Raw genomic sequence first — 22590 nt, forward strand, 5'->3', positions numbered from 1 at the left:
CTTGCATGCAAACTAATAAATTTCACACGACCATGATGTCCACTTTAATAGGGAGAAAAAGAAAAGCTTCTGAAGTTTGCCCCCTCCACAAGGTGATAGAATTCTCTCACCGCTTGATCCTTTGATACAAAATCTTAATATTCAAGCATGGTAATTCTCATCCTTTGATACAAAATCCCTCGAGACGGCCATTATAGAGTGACAGAAAACCTTCCCTTCAGATCTCAAAAAATTGACTGCTCTTCACATCATCTAAATGCGTGAATGGCAGTCATAATCATCCAATAAAAAGCCACCATAAGAAATCATAATTGTCACATTGAATTCAATGCACATAACATATCCATTACGTCGCACCATAAGACACTAAAGCACTAACCACCTCATGCTTAGTAAGGTGAAAAGCATCTGTAAGAAACTGGGTCCAAACAAAAATCGTACAGAAGGTTTGAATAAAACCCAAAATCAAAACCCATGTTGAAGTAGCCAACCCTGAACATTTCCAAGTCGCATCAAGGTCCGGGGTGGAGGGGCAGTAGATCATAGCCGTCAAAGCGGCTAGCTTCCCTGGTGGAACTGGGAGCTGCAGCCGACGGCGGATGGCAGCCAGCTCAGCCTGCGTAAGGAAAAAATGCCATTGTCAGCTTGCTTTTCAGCAGCATACACCACCTCAGCACGTGGAATTTCTGCCACCTCAGCATCCGGAAAGTCCTCCAACCACATCCAATCAAACTGCAACACGTCAACATACGGAAAGTGATGAGGTGCTGACACTTCAGCATGCGTAATTCAGATTCTGACCTCTGTGCCAAGGGAGTTTCAACCCGTATACAGCAAAGTACCCCTCAAATTTTTCAAGGTACCTTTTATTTTTCTCCCCCTTCAATGTCCAAATGCCTTGTTTCCCCTACAACATATATTGTAAACACAAACTGTGATTCCAAACCCCAAAATTAAAGGTAATAAGTACTCCGAAATTCCTGGAACTACATTTATGACATCAACTTACAGCCCATCCTGTTTTTACCAGGTGGCTTACAAGCAAGTAAAATTATAAAGCAAACAGCCATGCTAAATACCGCTTGAAGATTATTTCATGTTCTAACTACATTGACAGTAAGCATTTTCGTCAGAAGCTGATCCTTCATTGTCAAAAAACAGCACGTGCTTCGAAATTCCTGGAACTACATTTATGACATCAACTTTACAGGCCATACTGCTCTCAACCTGTTTTTACCAGGTGGCTTACAAGCAAGTAAAACTAAAAAGCAAACAGCCATGCTAAATACCGCTGCAACTACATTGACAGTTTTATTCCATGTTGTAACTACATTGACAGTTTGCATTTTCATCAGAAGCCGATCCTTCATGTGCTTGAGACAGACTCCCTTCACCGAGACTTTCCAAATTCTTTATCTGATTTAGCGTTTTGCCATGGTTTCTGTGAGACAGAAAATTGGGCATCAGATATGGTGAGTGTATAAACAAGGGCGTTCACAAATGAGAGCAGATTTGAGTCAGAAAACAAGAAGTGAGCAAAATGAAAATCCGTCTTCACTTGTATAGGAAGTTACAAAACACCTAGAATGACTAAGCCCTTGGCTGAAGCTGATTTCACAAGCAGGTCCAACCTGTGTCACAACCTTTCCTTCAAGGAGATACATAGAGATTAGCGTGGGCGTTATCGTGGTAGATGTCTTGTTGGCTATGTTAGAAAGGCCACCATGATAATGTGATGGTGTGAATTCAGCCAGATGGTCATTTGGAGTAGAAGGATACTCAATTTTCATAAGCTACAAAATGTAAACTTATCACCATCTTGAACGCTGGTTCTAGGTCATGAAAATCTTGCATAAATACAGCGCCATCATCACGCTACAGCACAACAAAGCTTTCTACAAATGTGGTAATCCCGATACAGGTCCTCTGGTGTAAGCTTTTCTTTCGGCTTGGCAAAACACTGACTTTTCCTTTTCAACCAGAAAAAAAGACATACCTACAAATCCACACTCACAAACACTTACATTGGCTACAAAACCTGGCACAAGATCAGCGCCCAGGTTTCCACACACACAGATTGAGAGAGAAATGAAATGAAATGAAATGTTATATTAACTTCTTCAAAAGGCCAAAATGACCTATGAGACCAATCTGTTACAAAATGGTGAATCTAATACCATGTCTGGGTACAAAAGAACTAGAACAAAGATACTACTACTAGAATCCATCCTCATCTGCACTCGAGATGTCGAGAGAGTATGGCTCGAATCCTCTGCTGCAGTCGATGTTGTGTAGCCCCTCTCCTCAATCGTGGCCGTCTGGATCTCCGTAGCTCCAGTGCTCGGTCGATGAGAGTGCCGGTAGTAGTCGAATGAGTGTGGGCCGAGCTCTGCAATGATAGCTGCTCCTCTAGCTGTCCCATATCTAGTGAAAAGAAATATGTAATCTGTCTCTGGGACTGTCTCTCTCTATCTCTCCCCAGTAAAGTGTCTCTATATCTGTGTAACTCAAGTAGATATAGCCCAAGACATCTCTGATCCTCGTAACTCATGACCCTAGAGAAAGAACCTAAACCCTCTCTGAATAAGCAGTGGAAACGGCCCCGTATCTCATAGTACACTGTGCAATGACATATTGTCTCTGGCTCTAACTGGCATAAGCGGCATATCCTGCTGTCTGCTGGTATCCCTCTAAATCTACCAGTCTCAATCTCCAGCTGATGTGAGGATGTGCGCAATGGCACACCGCAAACCATGAGACATATGTGTGTCCATGTAGCTGGGTCGAATCACAAACCCATCTCGTGTGAGGTGGAGAAGATGCTCTCTATAGAAAGCCATCTTCATGCCCAACTCCTATGACGGCTCTATCCATGTCCTCCTGGTATCCAGCTGGATCAGGTCCTGACGAATGACTCTAGTAATCTTCACCCGTGTAAGAGACATCGAGGGTGCCTGAAGAGAGTAGTGGAAAGGGGGCAGCCTGTCCATGGTGAAGCCATGCGTCTAAAACCATGATGTCATTTGCGCATACCAGCATGAAGTGTCCCCCTGAGCAGCTATCTGTCTGGAAGACTTAAGGGCCAGTCTAGCATATTTGTCTCTAGTAGTATCCCACAAGTTGTGCACAAAGAAGATTGATCTAGTAAGCGCCTCAATCTCCATAGGAGGGGCAGCTAGCTCTGCTCGAATGATAGCGTGGGGTACAAAGGCCTTGGCTCTGATCAATCGAGAGATCATACATACCAAGGGCCTCTCCATACGTCTCCAACCATCCTGGCCTACAGAAGGTCCCCATGTCTGCACCCCATACAACATAGCTGATGCTACTAAAGTATCAAAGAGCCATAACTTTGTCCGAGGTTCCTTGAATTGAACCTGCAAACACATCCTCTCCAAGCCTCCCAAGGCCGCAAAAGCTCTAGTTAGTCTAGTCTCTGCTGCTCTTCCCCAAGAAAACCTCGACCAAGTAAAGACAACCCCAAGGTAAGTGTATGCATTTGTATACTCTACAATCTCTTGACCATATGTGAAAGTCGGTGTTGATCTCCTGATCCACTGTGGTGTGGTGTTAAACACCATAACCTTGGTTTTACCAAGGTTTACAGACAATCCACTGATTGTCGCTGCACACCCTCTGGTGAGTCAGAGATCAGCACAATATCATCAGCATATAACAACAATGGGATCCACATCCCTGCCAGTTGGGCACCTCTAATCAAACACCTCATCAACATACATGCAAAATAGAGTAGGAGACAATGGGCAACCCTGTTTCACCCCAATGGTGGAGTGAACTAAATCAGATATCCCCTCCAGAGTGCGTACATGTCCCATTATTGATCTGTATAGAGCCATAATCCCCCAAATCAACACCATGGGCACCTCCATCTCCTGCAATCTGCGCATCAATCAAGCTCTCGGTACCATGTCGAATGCTTTGCGGAAAATCCACAAAGCTACAATAAATCTGTCTCCCATGTGACCTGCCCTCCTCAATGATGGCTCTAAGTGTCACAATATGATCAAGAGTCGAGAAACCCCTCTTGAAACCGGCCTGGCCCTTTGCTCGTACACCCTCACCCTCTGCCCAATTACTCAACTGCTACTCAAGAATGGATGCATACAACCGTGCCAATGTGTGCCCAACCATAATAGTGCGGTAATTCCCTGGCTCTATAGGATCACCTTCTTTGAAGATAGGCACAATAGTAGACAACCTCCAAGTCTCAGGTAACCCCTCACACATGACACGATTGAACAACACTGCAAGAACCTTTGCCAGCATACCTCTAGCATGTGTAAAGTGCTCTGCTACTAGAGCATCATGACCATATGCGCTGCTGGTCCTCATCTTGTCAATGGCTCTCTTTACCATCTCAGTGGTAAAGAATGTGCAAGTAGGTGGGCATGGCTCTGTAGGATCTAAAGGGGGTCCTGTCCAGGAACCGTACATAACGATGAGGCATACTAGCCCCACACATCAGGAGAAGTAATCACTTCGGGAGGGCAGTGCTCATGAAAGAATCGCCATGCCTCTCCTGAGTCTCTACTCAAGAACAGCTGATAGAGTCTCGCTCCATCTGGGCCAAGTAAGCTCGTTTCTTCCGTCGCACAAGGCATCGGGAAGCAATCCGAGATTGTCTGAGAGAGAGAGAGAGAGAGAGAGAGAGAGAGAGAAGAGAATTTTAGCGTAGTAGGAAACTATCCCAAGAAGAAGAAGAAGAGAGAGAGAGAAGAAGGAGAAGAGAATTTTAACGTCATAGGAAACTATCCCAAGAGACCTTAAAGATCTATGCGACGAGGAGAGTTGAACTCAAGACCTGTTATTCAAGAGGGAAATGGCATAACCAATCTGCCACACTTGAGAGAGAGGGAGAGAGAGAGAGAGAGAGAGAGAGAGAGAGAGAGAGAGAAATGAAATGAAATGAAATGTTATATTAAACGTCTTCAAAAGGCCAGAATGACCTATGAGACCAAACTGATACAAAAGTGGTGAATCTGTTACAATGTCTGGGTACCTTAGTACTAAAGTACTGAGTGTGAAAGGTGTGAAAGTGTGAAAATAAATGTGAAAAACTAAATACAAAGTATTAAATTAACTTCTTAGGAGCATTCTGGGTGTCTGGCTAGAATGCTTCTAATCCTTTGTTGTAGTCTCCTCCGGTGAAGTGTGCTTCTGCATCTCGGTCGTGGTCGTCTCGATTTCCTAAGCTCAATCGCCCTGTCAATGAGGGTGCCTTTCGTATGAATCTGGGTACTCCTTTGTGCTGGCTGCTGGCCTCTTGCTTCTCCTTCCACTCCTGCTTCTCTCGATCCGAAGAAATCTGTGATCTGCCTCTGAGGCTGTAGTGCTCTTTGTCTTCTCATTAGATTATCCCTGTGTTGATGTAGTTCCAGTTTAGGTACAAGCCTACGCATCTTTGATCTTGGTATTGCATGACTCTATCTAGAGGTCCAAAGCCTTCTTTAAATAGGCAATGGGAACGCCCACGTATCTCACAATATACGGTGCAATGGCATATGTAGTGTAATTCTCTCTCCGGCTCCATTCCGCATAACTTGCAAATTCTGCTCGCAGGTGGGATTCCCCTAAATCTGCCAAATTCAATTTCCAGCTGGTGTGAGGATGTACGAATCTGACCAATAGCACATCTCAAACCATGAGATAGGTGGGTATCCATGTAGCTCGAGCAAATCACAAATCCATCTTCAGATAGCTGTAGGAAGTTTTCTTTGTAGTCGGCCATCTTCGTGCCCAATTCTTGTGTAGGATCTACCCATGTCCTCTTAGTATCCAACTAAATAAGATCCTGATGGATGATTTTATTAATCTCCGTTTGTGTAATTGCCAGTGATGGAGCCTCAAGAGAGTATTGGAAGGGGCGTAATCTTTCCAGTTGCGCATACCAGCATGATGTATCCCCTTTCATTGCTAATTGTCGAGAGGATTCGAGGGCCAGTCTAGTATATCGGCAATTATTTGTATCCCACAAACCATGTATAAAGGACACTGATCTAGTAAGAGCTTCGATTTCTATTGGAGGGGCAGCTAGTTCCGCTCGGGTAATCGTGTGTGGTACGGAGGCCTTGGCTCTAATCATTCGGGAAATCATAGATACCAAAGGTCTCTCCATTGACTTCCAATTATCCTGATCCACACAAAGAGAGAGAGAGAGAGAGAGAGAGAGAGAGAGAGAGAGAGAGAGAGAGAGAGAGAGAGAGAGAGAGAAATGAAATGAAATGAAATGATATACTAAAGTCTTTAAAAAGCCAAAATGACCTATAGGATCAATCCGTTACAAACTGGTGAATCTGATACCATGTTTGGGCACCAAAAAAGAGATACAAAAATGAATCTAGAAGTGCTACTAGCTGGAACCCTGTGGGGTACGTGTGACCATTAATACTATGGGTGCCCAATACAAGAGGGTGATATAATGCGTGATGAATCCACCCTCATCTGTACTCCGGATGTCAAGATAGTATGGCTCGGATCCTCTGTTGTAGTCTCCATCAATGTTGTGAAGCTCCTCTCCTCTGTCGTGGATGTCTCGATCTCCCTAGCTCCAATACACGGTCAATGAGAGTACCGCGGGTGTGAGTGAGAGCTGAGCTTTGCAGTGGTGGCCACTTCTCTATCTATCCAATGTCTAGTGTGAAGAAATCCGTAATCTATCTTTGGGATCGTCTCTCTCCAAATCTCCTCAGTAAACTATCTCAGTGTCTCTGTAACTCAAGTAGATACAGTCCAAGACATCTCTGGTCCTGATAGCGCATGACTCTGGAGAAGGGTCCAAAGCCCTCTCTAAATCTACCAGTCTCAAACTCAAGCAACCCCGTATCTCGTAATACATTGTGCACTGACATATATCATGCATCTCTATCTCTAGCTTTGTATGGCATAGGCGGCATACACTGCTAGCTGCTAGTATCCCTAGCATCATGTGTCCCACTATAAAGCTAATTGTTTGGAGGACTCAAGGGCCAATCTGGCATATTTGTGTCTGGTAGAATCCCACAAACTATGCATAAAGGAGACTGATTTGGTAAGTGCTTCTATCTCCATAGGAGGGGCTACTAACTCCGCCCTAATGATCTTGTGTGGCACGCAGGCCTAGGCTCTAATCAGCTGAGAGATCACAAATACCAAGGGCCTCTCCATACCTCTCCACCCATCCTAAACCACAGAGGGTCCCCACACATGAACCCCATAGAGCATAGCTGAAGCTAGAGAGAGAGAGAAAATGAAATGAAATGAAATGTTATATTAACGTCTTCAAAAAGGCCAGAATGACCTATGAGACCAAACTGATACAAAAGTGGTGAATCTGTTACAATGTCTAGGTACCTTAGTACTAAAGTACTAAGTGTGAAAGGTGTGAAAGTGTGAAAATAAATGTGAAAAACTAAATACAAAGTATTAAATAAACTTCTTAGGAGCATTCTGGGTGTCTAGCTAGAATGCTTCTAATCCTTTGTTGTAGAGAGAGACACAGAGAGAGAGACGCTTCATGTGCCCTCTTCTACTTGCGTTCTTTGGAGACGGATGCCAGCGCATTGACGCGCCCTCTTCTACGGGGTGAAGACACTCTTATTGCTGTCACCGCTTGTGCCCTTCGCCTTTCCTTTTCCTTTTGGAGAGGAAACTGAGGCGGGGATGCGCCTTGGAACACGGCAGAGCTTGAAGCTCCTAATACCATGTGGGAGTGCGCGTGTGCGGAAGCGTGCGAGAGAGAGAGAGAGAGAGAGAGAGAGAGAGAGAGAGAGAGAGAGAGAGAGAGAGAGAACACAAACGCAAGATATGGTGAAGAGGGGGCGATCAGCCCCCCATGACTACCATGAGCAGAAGATCCTATCTATACAATCAGATAGTAATGAAATGTGTACCCCCCCTAGCTCCCCTATATAGGAGTGCCCAAGGTGGGCACCCAACCCAAGTGGGCGGCCGGCCCCAAACTCGGGCGGCCAGCCAAGGTACAACCTATGCTATGGGTGGCCAGCCCGGAGACACTAGCCGTATAAGGAAGTGCCCTAGACCTGTGTGAAGCAGCAGAGTGGTGTAAGTCTAACAATTACATCTTGAACATGATATATGCGAAGGTCCCAATGAGGCACAATAGTGAAAGTCAAGTGTTATCCATCAAAGAGAAGATCCAGAAAGATGAGGTTACTAACCTATGGAAGAGGTAACATGTCAATAGCACCTATAAATTGGGTGGTGCTAATGAGTGATGGATCCTACTTGCTTAACCATGATGATGGAGCATCCTATTGGGTGGTGCTAATGAGTGATGGATCCTACGTGCTTAACCATGATGATCGAGCATCCTAGCATGGTACAATGGTGAAGGTTGGGGAGTCGCAAGGAACGCTTAAGAAGCATTCAAAACTCTTGTTTGATTTGTTTACACCAAGTTGCAAAGATTGGGGTTGTGTAACTTAGTACTTAGCAAGACCGCGGTGTTGCCCATTATATAAATGGCTAATCAAATCCTTGCTGAGCTTCTTTATCAGGGATCAGGGGTGGCCCTATGTTGTGCTTATAATCGCTTGCAAGCTTCGTGAACGTGAAATCCAGGATGTCCACTTGATCTGCTTCCGGCAGCCCCATCTAAATGTCCAGCACTAATCATGCGCTTTGTCAACTTTGGCACACATTTGACACCCTTTAACGTGCAGAAATCACCCCAATGGCACCAATACCCAAACCCCAATTAAAGCGGCAAGATCAAAACTGCAACAACAACAACAAAGGAAACAAGAAGAATGATTGGGAAATAGGTACAGCGGGAAATGCGACTAGCGATACAATGATAATGGCTACTACAATCGCGCAAAATGGGGACAACACCCACTTCATCAGCGACTGCATCCTCAAACGAGAACAAAACAACATCCGTCGGCAATTCAAACCATAGAAACCAGCAGCAGTTGCCGAGGCAGCCAACGTGGCGGTGAATGCAGTCACACTCGTGGAAGTAACCCCAAAGAGAAGGGTGCTCCTAATATGAACATCCTGAGACGGAGCAGAGAATACCAGCGGACCTTGTACAACCACCAGCTGCATCCAATGTTTGGGAAAAATGTGTCTCGGCTTAATATCGTGCCGCTTTCAGTTTCAAAATTGCCGGTTGAGGGCAAGGGGAAAAGGAGAAATTCCACCCCCAAATAGAGAAAAAAGGTGTAAAAACCTGAAAAATTAACCTAACTTTCTAGAATATGATCTTGGCAATTTCAACGAAAGGATTTTTTTTTTTCCGAGAAAAAGATCCTTCTATTAGTTAATAAAACTACCCATAGGGCTACAACCACCTCTACTAGAGAAGGCTACAACAACCATAAGGGGAGACTCTCCCAATGAAAAAACAGCATATGTACAATGAGGGCTAAATCAGGAGATGGGAGGAGGGAAAAGCCACACAAGTGGACGGTAGTGCCATCTGCGCTCACCCTAGACCATGGTGAAGAAAGGCCCCGGGCGCCAGAGTGGAAGGAACGCCTCTCGCGCTCCCACATGCGGTTGGAGCTGCCCTGAAGTCTCTCGAACTGTCCCGAGAGTATGGATCAGCTCCAACTAAAAATCTCAAACAGTCTCCGCTGGTGGCACAAGGCGAGCCTCGAAGATGCGGAAGCAGCGAGCCCGCTAGATGAACCAGAGTGTCGGGCCACAGACCTCTCACTGCACCACTCATGTGGAGTAAGCTCTGTAGCCGGCTGGAGTGTAGGTCGACCGCGCTGTGTCACTATCATCCTGCTGGTGGAGGATAGCTCAAACTGTAATGCAAGGCCTGTGAGAGTGGACCAAGCAGCTGCCCCCCAAGTGTATTGTCGTGCTGCGGAAAGCGTTGGCATCAGCCGAAGGACCCAAAGCCAAACTTATTGTGCAATAGGGCAGTCCCACAGACAGTTACACTAACTCTCCAGAGGATGGTAACAAGTAGCGCATGCTACCGAAAGGCCACTCTGTACTAGCCAGCTCCCCACTGTTGTAGCTCTATGTGCAACTAGCCACTAAAACAAAGAGACTCGCCGCGGCTGTTTGGCATCCCACAATCTCGCCTAGAAGGCTAACAAGAACTCTGCCGTGAGACCCTCCTCTGCCAATGAGGTGCTGCAGCAGGACGAGCCCCTCTCCGTGCTGCCAGTATGTGACGTCCCAGTCGAACAGTGTACTGAAGGAAAGGGACCCCTGGATGGTTGGCTAAAGAGCAAGGGTCACTCCAAAACCACTCTCCAGGATCCCACTACACTCGTGCCAGTGGACAGCTCTCCCAAGCCCAAAGCCTCCAATGGCTTGACTCAAGAGCTGCTCGGTCAGGATCGATGACACAAGTCCTCCCACAGATGCCCACTATGCAGATCCTCTGAAAACAACACTCTGCAACCTATGGAGCCTCCATTGAGACTCTGTGTAAATGACCCTCACCTTGGATCTCGAAGAACATGGAGGGTACAATCTTTGAGCAAGCTCGAACTGCGATGAGGATCTCCAGGCGCGTGAAGGCCCCCATCCATCTAGGAGCTGCTATCTCTACAGGTGTGAGCCACTCAGCTGGTATTGCTTCTGTGATGTCGTTATGCCTTGCAGCTGGATGCTCTGTAACTCCTCTGACAAAACTGAGAACTGCAGCCAGTCACCTAGAGTGCGTGTTGGACCCTCTGTCATGGGACCCCAAGAAACATGAGGCCTACTACCAACGAAGTGGCCTCTCTGAGTGCTGACCATGGGGTTGCAAACAAGGGGCTGTCTCAAGCACTCATCCGTGCAAGTGGGTTGGTGCTGCTCCAAGCCGCTTCGCAGCTGCTCCCAAGAGCGAAGCAAGCTAACAGCAAAACCGTCCTCCAGTCTCCTGCTCAGACCGACTGCGCATCTTTGTGAAGATCCATCTGATGGAAGGTCTCCAGGGGCCTCCTGCCTTAGGCACTTGAGCTCTAAGCCTCTGAAGCAAAAACTCCTTCTAGGGCTCCTCCCCTGGAAGCAGTCCTTTGACAACAAACTTCCCAAGGAGGGCTTTGCTCTGCTGTGCTGAATATATGATCTCCCCCCCCCCCCGACAACAAGGTAGAGTGATGACCTGCCAGGCTACATTGGCCCGGGCTATCTGAGTATCGCGCCCTGACCAAAGAAAGTTCCTGATCAGCCTCTCTACCTGGCTGATGGCGGAGCTCGAAAAGATCCAGCAAGATGTAATGTACCACATAGTAGCCAACAACATCAGGTTGGCCACTACAACTCTGTCTACCAAAGAGAGTCGTGCCGAACTCCAATGTAGTGACTTCCTCCTGATGAATAGGAGGAGGGGAGCAATCTGCTGCTCAAAAGACAAGTCCAGACCAACCTGACAGCCCAAGTAGCGAACTGCAGTCCCTGGGGGGATCAATCTAAAACCCTCGCCTGGCAACCAATCGGGCGTAGGAGCACTACCAACCCAGAAAGCCACTTTTTCCTCCAATTGATCAGTACGTCTGGTGCACAGCAAAACGTCGCTAGAGCCTGCTCACATCTGTGCAGATTAGCCTCCTAGCCCTCCAAGTACAAAGCTGAGTCGTCTGCAAACTCAGCATCCAGCAGCTCATCGCCCCGAATAGGGAGCGCGAAGCCACGCAGACCAACCTGCTGTGAAACCAAGAATCTGCTCATCGCCTCAGCATAGAACAGAAAGAGGAAGGGAGCTAGAGGACATCCCTATCTGACCGAGCGTGTGAGCATGAACCGGTCTCCTCTGCCTCCTACCAAAAGCACCTGACAATGTGCACGTCTGAAGAGAGTTGACACACCTCTGATCCAAGCATCTGAGAAACCCATCCTACGTAGAATACCCTCCAAGAAGTCCCAATCAACTTTGTCCTAGGCCTTCTCAAAATCAAGAAGAAGTATCACCAAATCCTCGCCTCGGAGGCTCGCGAGGGCAGATGCCTCCAAGAAAGTGAAGATGTTGTCAAGGATATTGCACTCCTTAACAAAACCTGTCTGGGTCCCATGTATAATGCTCTCTAGAAGTGGCTAAATCCTCAAACTCAGAGCCTTGGCTAGAATTTTCTAGGTTGAGTTGAGGATGGTGATGGGCTGCCACTGCCGAATCTCATCCAAGGAGCCACCCTCCTTGGGACTGAGGTAGATCAAGCCCTCACTCATGTTGTCAGGCATCTCTCCTACGTGCAAGATGTACTGAAAAGCGCTGCAAAGGTCTGAGCCAAGCAAGTCCCAATACTCCAGGAAGAAACTCGGAGTCAAACCATCCTCACCAGGACAACTACCTCAGGGAAGTGCTCTGAGGGCCGTATGTAACTCCTCTAACTGAAGAGGCAACTCAAGCCTCTGATGCATCTCCGCAGTCACAAGACAAGGCATATGTGCCCAAACCTGCTCTCTGCATGCATCCTGACGCTCTGACTGAGGCTCTGGTGACAGTAGGTCATGGTAAAAGTCGGTAGCAACTGCCACTGACCCGTTAGGTCTCCTCAACTGTCTGACACTGGTGTGCACATGACGGGGTCCCACAGTCTCAAAGAACGCCTCAGTCACTTTGTCACCCACCAGGGTCCATTGAGACGCCTGTCAATGGAAAGCAAACTCATGGCGCCTCTGCTCTATGTTGGCAAGCTCCTGGCAAGCCTGCCACAACTGCTGCTCCAACCAAGGACTATCTAGGTGTTGCTCCTGCATCCTCTCCAAGGAAGCAACCCCCTGTCGGAGGCGCTGCTACTCCTCCCTCGTTGCAGCTAGGCGAGCCGTAGACTCCTGAAGAAAAAAACGACTAAGCTGAGCAAGTCCATAGGCCACTCTGTCAGCAGCAGAGTCCTACGTGTCCAAGCCCTCTGTGCAAAGAGCCACCACTCGCTCTCTGAGCTCTGGATCCTCTCAGGGATGCATAGCATCGTGCTCCCCCTCCTCTGTCTATCTGTCACAGTGAAGATCACTGGTGCATGGTCCGAAAAAGATGTCCCAGCCAAAATGCAAACTGTCCCACCCAAGTCACAAATGTGGCCGCTAGCGTAGAAGCGATCTATCCGAGATAGATTCACTCCTCCCACTCTGCGGTCCAAGAGAGAGAAGGCCAAGCTGTCTGGGGGCCTCACAAAGCCTGAGTGCTACCAAACATCCGAAACCCTCAAAGTCATACATAGTCTCTCCCACGCTACCAACTCAGCCCCGTGCACAGTTCCAATCCTGTCAGAGGGTCCTCCAACATGTTGAAGTCACCCCCAATGCACCATTGCTCTGCATGCGGCAAAGACTCTACAATGTGAGACCAAAACTCTACACGTGCACTTGCCACATTGGACGCATAGATGTTCAGGAAGCCCATGAGGCAACCCTGAACCTGCATAGTAATCCACTGGGCCCCGCCAGGCACAATAATACCTCTACCCACAATGGCCTCCTACCAAGAGTCCGCAATAGTAATACATACCCCTCCTTTGATACCACCAGGTCCAAATGTAGTTGACCAAAACGTTTCATATCGCCCACGCAAAAGCTGACCACATCGTCTAATGCAACTCTCACAAAGATGATGCTCCTACAACATGAGAAGATCAATCTCTCTGCCCACAAGGCATCGTTGAAGCTTTTGACACAATTGACCCCACTGGCCCTGAAACTGGGGCCCACCTAGTCTCTGCACGTTCCATGAGACAATCCTAATGGAGAACGAGAAAGAACTGATGCTGCTGCAACAGCTAACCACGCTATCTTCGTGGCTTGCTTGGATCGGGAATAATCCGCATCCCACATCCCCGAGATAGGCGTGACTGCAAAGAATCTCTAGCCCAGGCCCAAGAAGAGTGTGTCATGCCCAGGGCAACCTCCTCTGTCCAAGAGTCCTCATGTGTATACATAGCATGGTGGGCTCCGCGTGTCAGCAAAGAGGTGGACCACAATGTGTCTACATCCTGCCAAGTCTGGAGGTGTCACTAAAAACTTGGCCAACGGCCACAAAGTCTGTACCAAGTCTGTAACCCCGAGGTCTCCCATGTGGTGAGAGAACGCAAGGACCTGTGCTTGCAGCCACTCCAACACTGAGTCCAGAGTCCACTCAGACTGGTCCCTGCCACATAGGGAAAAAGAGAAGCCAACCGCTATGTCCAGGGCCTCTATCCCTCTAGCTACAAGGAACAGTACATGAACCCTGAAGCAAGCTGCTTCAAAGTCTGGTGAAGGGTCACCGAGAAACCGTGTGAAGTCGTAGGCGAAGAAGTCCCACCTGCGACAAATGTCAAAGCTCGTCAATCCACGAGGAATTGCTGCAAAGGGAGACGTCTGCACCAAAAAGGGGGTTCGCAAGAAAGGTTGTCCCTCTCTTGCCAAGAGACTCGAGGCAAAAGCACTGCCAAGAGATCTCCTAGCAGCCGAGGAAGGTCCTACCCCATGGGTCGGCTATGGGGTAGGAACGGGAGAAGATGAGGAAGCAGGGGGGGTAGTTGGGGATGGAGGAGTGGGAGGGCGGGGAGCGGCTGAAGGAGAGGGGGGAGACGGGGAGGAGGAAGGAGGTGGAGGTGGAGATGGGGAGGGATGGAGGAGAACTCGGGGGGAGGGGGGGGCTGTCGAAGGTGAGGTTGAGGTGGAGGGCGGAGCGTGGACCTCATCCTACTGAAGAGGGTCGAAACGGTTCCCTGTGGGAACCCATTGCTGCTGGCTTGGAGCATGGCGACCAACCGAAGGGCCAAGCTGACGTGGTGGCCCCTCTCGACGCCGACCACGAACCTGCTACCAACCATCTTCGCCCTAAGCTATCACAAACCGGTGACGTGGCAGGCTCCTCTCACGCACACACACCCTGCAGACCTTCGAATGCGCTAAAAGGCTCACGTGGCAAACTATACGGACGCTACAATCTGCGTTGACTGCTAACGTGGCAGATTCTCCGCAATTTCCGCTGAGTTGCTGACGTGGTAGTATATAGGATTTCCGAAAATTACATTGGCTGATTTGGCAGCTTTTGGGTTACAGTTGCTTTTGAGTTTAAGAAGCTTTTGAGTTTAAACTTTTGGGGATCTGCTTTTGGGCATCCCTTGTAAGAATAAATAAGTCCAATGGCATCATTACTCATGGGCATCTAGACGCAGAGTCTGAGTGTGAGTTCTCGCGAACTCTCTTGTACTTTGCACACAAATTGATATGTATAAAAAATACCGAAAGGGGCACCAGTTTTTGGGGCCAATACCTCTTGGCACGGAACTACGCCGGGCCATGTCGTCTTTTGTGGACTCTTTTAAAGTGAATCTCTGCTGTGTCGCCAAAGAATCTCGACTTGGGGTGTCCAAGTTTGTTACATTGGCCCCAGGCTCGAAGGGTGAGTCTGCCTGAGTACCCTGTGACTCTGTCTGCTGCTGCTGGCCAGCCCTAGGGGGCTGGGATTGAGCCTGAGGTGAAGGTCAGGGCCTCCTCCGTGGACAAGCCTTTGCAAGATGGCCCATCTGTCGACAAATGAAACACTGATTCAAGAGGCCCGAATACTCCACGCTTTGGCAGAACCAACCACCACTCACCCGAGGTAGTAGAATGACCTTCGCGAGGGTGTGGGTGTCCCAAACCAAAACACGCATTGTGGGAATGCTAGTTGCCTTGGCAGCTACAAAGGCTGTGGTGCGAGGTGTCTCCAAGACGGTCCCAATCTTTGAGCCAATCCTGGACAAGAGCGGAGGGTACTCTTAGTCTCTCTCCTCAAGCAGGGGAAGCAAACCAAAATCGGCAAGTCTGCCTCCTCGACAAGAATATCGATAGTTGGGTCGAAATCATGGCGCCACTGTCGAAATGAGCTCGAACTGCTTGGATGGCCAGGGGACTCATCGCAATGACCTTGGACGCCATCTCGGGAGTCTCAAACTCTATCTGGTAGTAGTCACGTCCGAGAAGCTGAACATCGAGGATCTTGCCCACCTCTACGAGAAGGCGGGCCTAGAGGAGATCACGCACCTCCCCTCTATTGGGTCTAGTGCCGAGAATCTTGCAGATAACAGAGGTGGCCTGAAGGCATGTCACCTCTGCCTCTAAGCTCACTTGCTCTGTCGGTGAAAGAGCAAGTCGGATGGTAAGTTCTGCGGGGTCGGGCGAGGGGGCTTCAATGGAGTCTCTCTGTGGCGATGCAGAATCTTCCATTTGTGGCTGCTGCTGCGAAGGCGAGCGAAAGGGAGTCGATGGAGTCGAGGAGAGCGAAGTGAAGCAGTACGGCGAGTCGATGCCGCTGGGAAGGACACCGAAGGATAGCACGAGGAGGGAGTGGGGGGGGGATGGAGTGTAAGCTGCGGGCAGCGCAAGGAGGGAGTGTGTGTGGGGCGGGCGGGCGGGTGGCATGCTGGCTAGGCGGACAGCTCAGGGCACCGCGCGAGGGGAGGGGATGGAGCGGGCTGGCAGGGCCAGGGCAGCACGAAGGGGAGTAGGGAGGCAGGCAAAGATGGCGCGCACGAGGGATAGCAGCAGCAGCGAGCTTTCCCCTCACGAGCAGAACTTTGTGGAAGTATAGAGCAAAATAACGAAAGGAATTTTGTATGTTTGGAAAAATGATTTTTTCCGAACACTGGCTGCATCACAAGATAGCTCCACGTCAATGGTGAGCATAGAAATATGTCCAAACAGACGTCACTGTCGACGACAAACTGATGACCTGATGACCGTACCCTGCACCAACATAGGCGCAGTACCCAAGGAGACCCAAGAAGTGGCCATGATGTCAACGGAAGAATCCAGCAAGGAGTCTTTGTCCGGGGCAACAAGCACCCCAATTGCCACTATGGAGTGGCCAGCATGTGGCAGAACAGCACCAATGTCAGAGACAGCACCACAGAAGAAACAATGAAGGTTGAGCGTTGTTTGGTTGCCAGGAACGGCGATGGAGGATACCACCTTATGGGAAGAGTTGAAGCACATGCCACTGGAAATGACAGCACCACAGTTACTGCATCTCTTCCCTAATTCCAGGACATACTCATTAAGGGATACACATCAAAGCCGGCAAGAAGCAGGCCAATGAACCCTGAGAGGCGACCGCACTGGATGTCCAATTGCAATAGATAAAGGTAGACACAGCACCCATCTATGAGGACCAGGTGCCAAATACCAATATTGCACCATCGCACGCCGGCGTGCGCTCCCTGCAGCAAGTACATCAGCGCCGAGTCACGTGTCTCAATATTAGGCATTGACAAAATGGTTTCTGGCAAAGAGCCTGTAGATGTAAGCAAACTTCTCGTGCATCACAACAAAGTCGCGGCCAGTAGCTCTTAAGTTAGCGCCACCATGTAATATGGTTCTGCCAAAGAAGCCGGCTCGAGTTCTTAGGGAGAAAGTAAATATCACAGAGTAAAGCTGCAATTGCATCGTGAGAAAATCCCACACAGAAGACGCAAATCCATGCTCGATGGTGTTTTCCACTATCATTGGCAGAGCAATAAACATCTCAAGGTGAACAATGAATTATCGATTGATTGAGGCAGTGAGAGCACCATTTGCAGAAGTACTTGCAACTGCGCAATCCAGACCGCTCAAAGCTAAGTAAGCACAGCCCCATACTGTGCCACTCTACACGTCGTTGACGGCTGTCTAGCCTCCGTCATGGCTCTGCAGCGAGTGAGCGCGCCCTCAAGGCCTGAGTCACTTCCTACAGCAACGACATCCACACAGCGGCGTGCACACCATCACTAAACGATTTTGATATTCTTGAAAGGGAAAATTCTTAAAATACCCCTTTAATTTGTGAAAATTTCCAAAATGCCCCTCAAATTTCAAAAATTTCCGATATATCCCTCACATTTGACCAAAAATTCCAAAAATACCCTTCAATTTCTCCAAAATTCCCAAAATACCCCTTATTAACCCCGTAAACATCTCTAAAGAGAAAATTTTTTGCAATTCTTCGTAGAAAGATTGATTCTCCCTCAATAGAAGATGATAGAACTAGGATTTTTTATGGTATTGTGGGCTTTTAAGATGAAATTGTTCATCAGTTTTAGACACAGATGCCTCTATTTGTGAGCACATTCGTGAATAGTTTTGTTTAGAAAACTTAAAAATGACTCCCTTTTGTCATGAATATTATAATATGGATGGCCCCAACATGCAAGACCTTGCCCAAAGATTATTAAGCCTCGGCTGCTGTTAGAAATTTGATTGATCTCACTCATTGCTCGATGGTGGAAAAGGGTTTGCAAAGTCCAGAAATGAATATGTCAAATGTAAGGGAGAAAAGTGTGAAGCAGAGGAGGCCAATCTTTGTGGATGCAGGTGTGGTATTGGAGGAGGATAGCCATGGCTTGAGATTGTTACGGTCACCGAACCCATTTGTGGGAGAGGGTATGCATCTGCACATTGGGATAGAGAATATTGGCCCGAGGTAAAGGCTACAGAGATGGTATGGGAGATTAGAAGAACTGAACTAGGACGTAAGATCATAAGATGACATGTTTTGGGATTCTACAAAATTAAACAGATAGATGTGGACGATTCATTAATGATGGCTCACATGATATTAAGCATGGAATTGCCGCACCATGTTTATGGGGTCGTAGAACATATCTTGCAACCGGGTTGAACCATAGCGGGGTTGTGGAGGATTATGTTTGGTTTTGCAATACAAGCAACATGCACACATGGAAGAGTCATGACATGGTGGTGGGACCACCCGAACCTGCACATGTTTAAGAATCTTTGAGATGCACCATGTTTACTTTGCTACATTATCCTCTACGGAGTAATTATTGAGGTCTTGATCTAGTCTTTTCATTGAGTGTGCTCGCTCGGTTTCTTGTCCGCTGGGAAGTACTCGCTCGAGGATTGAGATTCCTCCTATATCTCATGGCCCGGACCTCTTTAGGTTATTTGCGGGAGGAGTGATGAGGGAGTCGTTGAACAGCTCATGGCCCGGACCTGGATAGTTATTTGCGCGAGGGGGGGGGGGGGGGGGGGGGGGGGGGTCATCCGCGATAAATGTTTCTGTGTCTTGTAACATGCATAGGTAAGCATCTGTGTTGCATTGTGATGTGCCAATTGGGTGAGATTGATTGGGTATGTAATTTTAGTGCATCGAGACACCCTTTACAAATCAATGTGGTCTAGTGTGATGGCTAATTTCACTACACCAAAATATCAAGAGCTCTGATATGGAATGAGAAAACTAAATGACCCTTAGATCGTTTTGAGCTAACTTGAGTTGTTTTGCAGTGGTAATCACGGACGATTACTCTTCTTTCAAGAATGGGGGATGTCACAAACTCCTGACGTGTCAATGTCACTGAAGACCGACTAGGTTGGGCGACCTAGCCCTAACCCTAGCCAACCTGTAGATCCTAACATAAGCAGAAGAAGCTGAAGCTCTCACCAACTTACAGCTCTTCGCCGAGTGGTCCAAGTATTAAAGAAGGGTTAGGATTTTAATCCTAGCCCCCGACAACTTATGGTATCCCCGTCCGATGGGGCCTAAAGAAAAACACACACAAGCGACTTGCGTAGAAAATATGATGACGTGGCAGCCATACAAACACCCGTGTTTTGTGCTAGCTAATGACGTAGCACGTTGTACGGACTTCCACGACATGCATTGGCAGCTTTGAGAGAGAGCTTTTGGGACCATATGCTTTTGGGTTTGATGCTTTTCACGTAAACTGCTTTTGATGGCCAAGGGCCTATAAATATGCACCAAGGGCCTATAAAATTTAAATATGTACCAAGGGCTCACTCTCTGGCAAGCTTCCGTGTGGAGATGCATAGCAGTGGTGCCGACGTTGTACTGAGTTGAAGCAATATAAAGAAATACCAAAAGGGGCACCATGGTTTGGGGTCAGCGCTCTCTTGGGACGGGATGCTCTTGGAAACTGATCCTTTAGAACTGAAGCTTTTTGGGGCTTTGCTTTTGGGCATCCCTTGCAAGTTTAAAAGAGCCCAGAGGGCCACTCTTCTGCAAAGCATATAGACGCAAAGACTCCGAGAGAGTTGGGCCCTGCGAGTTGTACTTTGCAAAGATTCTCTCTTTCTTAAAGTTCAGTGATTTTGCAGATCTCTTCATGTGTTGCTATTAATTTCTTGCTTGGAGTGTCCAAGCCTATAACGGCCATTACCCTCGTCACATAATTGCACAAAAAGTTCTATGAGTGGATTATGGTGGCCCTTATGTGTTTAGGGATGCCATTGTTCATATGAAGGTTTGCAATGTTTGTCAACGTTGTGCGCCTAAACCTACCATGCAAGCTTACCATCCTTTACAAGTCTCTATTTCATGGTTTCCATTCGAAAGATGAGGATTGGACTTCTTTGGTCAAGAAGTTACTGCCAATTTTGGCATGGCCCATTTAGGGCGGAAGAAATTCTACCTCAAAGTGTTGTTCATCTGCAAACTCTTGATGGCCAATCCATGCCTTTGGTAAATGGGTCTAGGCTAAAGACCTATCTTCCCAATTCTAACGGAATCACTTTGCTATAGTGTAAATCATCTACCTAGTCACTTCTCCTCTCTTTTGTGTAAGTCTGCACCAATGTAGCCATAAAGATTGTCAACCCCCCATTTTTCCTACCTCTATCTACTCTATCTGTACTCTATCTTGTTTATTCATTAAGTTCTCTGGTTATCTATATCAATCTCCTCAACTAGTATATGAGTAGAGCTCATGCCGATCTATAACAAACTGTTGATGTGTCGACCTACTAAAGAACGGAGCTACCAGCCGAGGGGCCTAAACCCTAAGAAGGACAAGTAACAGAAGAAGTGTCACAAAGTGATGACGTGGTTGCCCGAGAGCAGAAAGCCTAACCCTAATTTCTGCCAGAAACCCTAATTCTGGAAACCCTAACCCTAAAACCTGCAAACCCTAATTCTGCTGCCAAAAACCCTAAAAATGCAAAAAACCTAACCCTAACCCTAAGGGCAGATTTCCGCGTTTTGCGTTGGCTGATGATGTGGCAGGCTGTACGAATTTCAATGATTTACGCTGGCAGCTTTTGGCCTTGCTTTTTGGACCAAAAGCTTTTGAGTTTTAAAAGCTTTTTACTGTAACTGCTTTTCAGGCCAAGGGCCTTTAAATATGAGGCTAGGGCTCATTCTTTGGCATGCTTCCTGGCGAAGGTGCATCCTGGCGAAGGTGTAGAGTCTGGAGTACCGGCTTGTAATGTGTTGATGCAATATAAAGAAATACCGAAAGGGGCGCCAAGGTTTGGGGCCAATACTCTCTGGGGTGGAATTCCGCCACTCCGTGTCGCGTGTCGTCTCTCTCTTTCAATTCAGTTGTTATTGAAGTGTTAAAAGTCTGTTCAGTCTGTTCTTTTCTATTGGCACGTGGTGCCCGCCTTGTGACACGATCTGTATATTAGCTGGCAATTGTAGTTGTGTTTAATGAATGCTGGATTGTGGTCTGTTTTCTATCTCTGCTATGCATCATTCTCTCTCTCTCAAATTTCAATATAGTACAACCCAGACATCAGGAGGCAGGTCACACACCCGCTATACATTTACACTAGAGACTGATTCCGTTTATTCAGAGGAGATCTGGGACCGTCTATTGGAAGGCACAGCTGGCACAAATGGTACATGCCTCTCAGTGGAGGAGTGCACCACTCTACTGACTGAGACACTGGATGGGGCTGCATCAGTGGCATACCCACACACTCAGCCGGGAAAGAGACGACATTCTGGGAGCATGCCCCAGAATAGTTGGTATGATGAGGAGTGCAGAGAGATGAGAGCCCAGCTTCAAAGGGATCTTCTTTTAGGAGTCATCACTTACAGACAGTCTCGGATTGCTTTCCGACGCCTTATGCGACGGAAGAAGCGAGCTTACCTAGCTCAGATGGAGAGAGACTTGTATCAAATGTTCTTGAGTAGGGACTCAGGAGAGGCATGGAGACTCTTCCATGAACACTCCCCTCCCCCAGTGATTACTTCACCTGAGGTGTGGGGCCAATATGCGACATCATTATATACGGTTCCTGGACAGGAACCCCTTCCAGACCCTACAAGCCTTGCCCAGCTACGAGCACTTTCTTTACACCTGAGATGGTACGAAGGGCCATCGACAGGATGAAGACCAGGAAGGCATATGATCATGACGGTTTAGTAGCGGAGCACTTTATACATGCCAGGGATATGCTGATGGAGGTTCTCGCAGTGTTGTTCAATCGTGCCATGTGTGAGGGATTACCTAAGACTTGGAGGTTGTCTAATATTGTGTCCATCTTCAAGGCTGGTGACCCTACAGAGCCCGGGAACTACCGCACTATTATGGTTGGACACACATTGGCACGGTTGTATGCATCTATCCTGGAGCAACACTTGAGTAATTGGGCAGAGGGCGAGGGTGTACGAGCGAAGGGTCAAAAGCCGGCTTCAGGAGGGGTTTCTCCACTCTTGATCATATTCTGACACTCAGGGCCATCATTGAGGAGGGTAGAGCACATGGGAGACGGATCTATTGTAGCTTTGTGGATTTTCGTAAAGCATTTGACATGGTACCAAGAGCTCGATTGATGCGCAGATTACAGGAGATGGGGGTGCCCATAGAGGTGATTTGGGGGATTATGGTTTTGTACAGATCAGTGATGGGACAGGTACGCACTCCGGAAGGGGTATCTGATTTAGTTCACTCTACTATTGGAGTGAAACAG

General features: G+C 47.8%; 1 long non-coding RNA gene across 1 annotated transcript in view; it reads right to left on the minus strand.

Moving 5' to 3' along the window:
- Positions 1–225: 225 nt before the first annotated feature.
- LOC147441484 (uncharacterized) overlaps positions 226–22590 on the minus strand; it is a 45888-nt gene continuing 23523 nt past the window's right edge. Inside the window, exons 2-3 of the long non-coding RNA XR_015184369.1 lie at positions 802–1441; positions 226–732 (exon numbers count right to left, since the gene is read on the minus strand). This is a non-coding gene — a long non-coding RNA (uncharacterized LOC147441484). The remainder of the gene's footprint in view (positions 733–801; positions 1442–22590) is intronic.

This window comes from Adiantum capillus-veneris, chromosome 15 (genome assembly GCF_014529385.1).
Source record: "Adiantum capillus-veneris isolate H3 chromosome 15, ASM1452938v2, whole genome shotgun sequence".
In the NCBI taxonomy this organism is placed as follows: Eukaryota; Viridiplantae; Streptophyta; class Polypodiopsida; order Polypodiales; family Pteridaceae; genus Adiantum; species Adiantum capillus-veneris.